Source organism: Larus michahellis, chromosome 6, assembly GCF_964199755.1.
Source record: "Larus michahellis chromosome 6, bLarMic1.1, whole genome shotgun sequence".
Taxonomy (NCBI): Eukaryota; Metazoa; Chordata; class Aves; order Charadriiformes; family Laridae; genus Larus; species Larus michahellis.
Window position 1 is genome coordinate 7,824,544 of NC_133901.1, and position 4,434 is coordinate 7,828,977.

Below are 4,434 nucleotides of genomic sequence, written 5' to 3' on the forward strand. Positions count from 1 at the left end.
GCAATAGTACTGTGAATGTTACTACTTTAATTTTAAGATATCAATGTACAGCGAAAAACCTTTCCTTGCTGACTTACTGTAGAAGTGAAGGGTCCTTCCACATTCGTTATGTTCGTGGTTGCCCATGTCCATCATCTTTGGTGACCCGCTGGCTCCAGGGGTGCCCCTGGGCTCAGCCAGCAGCCGTGGGCATCTGAATGACAACCCCAAATCAGAAATGCCTTTTCCTCTCAAATTTCTGATAAAAGTTACCGCTGTCTTATGAATGAATTAAAAATCCAATGTATGACCAAGGGCGCAAAAGTGCTATTTTTGGAAAAAAGTGGAGTATATATACAGGTATGCAGGTATATATATACACCCTCATTTATCAGGCAAGGTCCCTGGCTTGATTATTTACGGTGGATTATTTAACAAACTATCGGAAAGGCCTTTCTTCTCCTAATAAATACAGCTTTGCATCAAATCCCTCTCCAGAGGAAGGACAGGAAGGGAACTCAGGCTGATGTCCGTACAGAGATCACTGCATGATGTTCTTCTGCCTATGTCATGCATAGTAAGGGATCAGATGTTGTTCATGGTCCCTTTTTACTTTAAAATCTATCGATAAAGTTATTAAAGTTTTGGATTTATGGAAAAATAAAAGAAAATGAACACAAATGAAAAACCTATGGAAAAACTACTCACTACGTATGGTCTCATAAACTCACAGTCTCATGAAAACCACTGGCAGTTATATATTTTGGGGTAGGACCATTCCTCGAAGGATGCAAAATTTGTCCTTCGGGCTGAGTCACCTGTAGTCCTACTCCTTGTGCAGCCACTTGTGTTTTTGCTTCTACAGCTTTGCCTTTTTATACACTGCAGCCTGCAGCGAGGGGCAGTGCAGTGCTCTTACCAAGCACAGTGCTATGCCTCAGCATATGGCACAAGGTCTGGGCCAAGACCTACTGAAATAAATGGAAAGACTCCCTCTGACTTGCGTGGGTTTGCCTCATGTCTCCAGGCACATGTCTCCAAAGGTTTCCCAAGCTCCCAGACACAGCTCGTCTTTTGTGACCCCAACAAGTCTCTATTCCCTCCACAGATCAGGTATTCTCCTGATAATAGAAGACAGCAAGCAAAACTCCCCTGAAAAAAACCATGTAGCGTCAATGCTTGCTTTCAAACACAAAGGCACCTTTCTTGCAAAGAAGCAGCACTTGGAGTTACATCCAGCTTCATTCCAGGTCAGCAACAATATCCGTGTAAAATTGTCACCTTGCCCTGAGGGAGAGCACAATGCCTCGTGAAGACGAGGGAGCTGGGGAATGGGCAATGGCAATCAGACTGGCAGTTGCTTGTCCAAAGAGAAGAGCTTTTATTGATGTTTTTCTACGTCTCAGGATCTCAGCTCATATTTATCAGCCAAGGTGTTAAGCCCAGATGCCGTGACCCTCCCTGGGCTCACACAGGGCACAGAAGGTGCACAAGAGTCATGTAGAAATACACCAACGCCCAACAGAGGGGTAAAAGATTCACCATAACCCTGGGCCTAGCAGTGGCTAGGAACAGGAAGATGAAAAATCAATTGAATAAAGGAAATTCAGACTGAATAGAAGAGAAACAGCAATAATATGAAATAGTCTGGAAAAAAACTGAAAGAAACACCGTTGTCTGGATGCAGTGAGCGGAACAGCGTACAATGGTTTGCGCAGTGACATGGGAACGGATGATGTTAAATAATAAAGTCTTCAGCGTTGGTTGCAGAAGTTGTACTGTCTACAGAATTGATTGTTATTTGGTTACAGAGCTACAGCACTTGGGCTGGATAGCTTTTTTTTTTTTAAGCTTTGGTAGCTTATGCCTTGATGGCTCAGGTGGATGAAGCAAGTCCTGGTCCACATGTGATATCTAAAAGTCAGATGTGAACCGGTTCTTGGGCATTCGGCTAGAGCAGGAGCATGATGCAAGACCATCTCTCAGTATACCTTTGATGAAGGTGGGTCAAGTTAAGAGCATTTCAGAATGCACAATAACATCTGACTTCTTACTTCACTGATTTCTTCACTCCTAATTGAAAACATAATGCACAATAGGCGTGCCATGGTTCTAAACAACTACATGTCAGGACTAGTAGTAATAGGTCTATAAGAAATAATGAGCAGAAATAAAAGTATAAAGCGGTATTTGAAACCTAAATATAAGAAAATATGCCACATAGGATATGCTCTACTCAGATGTAATTTCTTTGCTGTTTCTCCTTACTCTACATATTGTTTTCTCTCATTTTGTATTTATGTAAAGAATATATCCCTAATTTTACTTATCCATAACTGATAGACTTCATAAACTGACAGGTATTGCCCTGTTTTCCCATCAGTAAGGTCAAAACGACCTGGAATGATAAAATTTCCATAAAAATCCCCATTGAGGTGCCCTGCCTCAGTGGCTTCCAGGAGCTGCAGATCTGTTCAGTGGCATTTCATTCAGGGAAGCTAAAGAAATACAGACTTACTGGAGATCTCTTCCATTTTCTTTCCTTATAACCTGAATTCAATTAGACTGAAACCAAGGAAAGGTTTAAAACAGAAATAAAGACAAAACTGCAAATTGTTTTCGCCGATTGAACGTGGCTTCATTGGACATGCAAGTCACTAAGTAATAATAGTTGGAATAATGTCTGTTAAAAGACCAAACAAAACCAGAGGCTTACAGCTACTGCACATTCTTCAATAAAAAGTATCTGTAGCGTTAGCTTTCAAACCCTTTAATCTTTTACCTCTGTAGAAAAGATGTTTTCTCTCCATGTACACACTCGGTACAATAATAAACCTTTCCACCTTTGGAAAAAAAAAGTCTTACAATTAATCCTTAATCCTTTTAATAGTCCTTCTAAAGCAAATTAAGTCTCTGGGGATTAAAGGAGTACTTGCTCCTCACTTTTCAAGGTCACAAACACGATTTAGGTTAATGGCAATTCATCGCTGAAGAATGTGCATCTCCAGCGTGTTTGTTCATCTGTCCGTGTGCGCGTTTCCAGGGCGTGCGTAATGGAATATTTCCGATGTGGATGCCCCCTCCCAAAGAAAAATGAAGAAAACGTTTGAAAATCCGTGGACACGCTGAACAGCATTGATTAGTGCAACAGTACTTGTTATCTGCTTTCTTTGAGCAGCACATTGAGTTCATTTTTGGTAATAATAATCCCATCACTCCTTTGCTGAGAACAGGTGCCCCAGATACGTTTCTTTCTATTTTCCTCCTAATTCTGCCAAAATGAAGCTCCACGGTATCTGCCTCTGACTCGGAGTGACAGACTGACAGGTGTTGTCAGCGAGGTGCCTAACGACTGCGAGATTTGTTTGTCTTTTAATGGAATTCAATAAGGCATAAAAGCAAGACAAAGCAGCAGCATGTGCAGCTCGAGGAAGCCTTTGCCAAGTCAGCCTTGCAAAATGTAAAACCCCCGAATATTTTGATTAGGCAATAAAGAGCATTGTCTAGATACAGTTGCCTTTTAATATGCTGTCACAGACCTGATTGCTTATCACCGCTCGGGAAGTTGGGTGCCACCGAACGCGCTCGCTGCGGTTTATGCTCAGCGATCTTAAGGATAAAGCCTCCTGGAGGTTAAAATAAGGTAAAATAACAAGACTTCAGCCACTTCAGCACAGAACTGTGGCTCAGCGTCTAGCTACCAATCCATTCAAGCGTTTGTTTTGTGTAAAGAAAATGCTGATTAAAAAGGTAATAACTCCTCCTTCAAGCCTTCCACAAGCTTATTGACAGTAATAAACTCTAGTTCATGACCATACGGCTTTCATTGTAAATAAAGGAAAAAAAGCAGCAGATACCATTATCCATCTACTTGAAAATAAGAGCAAACTAAATTACAAGTGTTCCTGCATAGTCGTAATATTCTTAGGACTAACGAACCTCCAGCCATTTCAAGCCACCTGCCAGAACACCCCAAGAGGGACAACGTCCCACAGTGGTTCCCATGCCTGGAGACTGGCCATGCTGACAGAGGATGAGGATATAACAGCACAAGCATTTGGCAGCACATAAACCCAGCAGTTTGTTGCAGGAAATTAAGATTTCTTTTCTCCTCCACACATCAAAACGGCATGGTCCTTCCCCCAAAACGTTTCCATTTGTAGGGCGCATCGGTTCCCCTCCATCCGGCTATTCCCCTCCTTGCATCTGCAAAATCATGTGGCTCTGCGCAGGGTTTTGCTCACAGGAGGTTGCTCAAAACGTTGCAGTGACGACCCATGATGGGTTCCTGCAGCATTTTACTCCCACCGGCCAAAAGGGTCAGGAATTCGGGCGGTAGCAACCTGTCCTTGGCGAGCTGCATGCGTCGGGCAGATCCAAACGCCATCACCCTTTCACCCAGCCAACCTTCAGTCCCAGTTAGGGCTGCATGCAACATGTTGACACATGATAAAA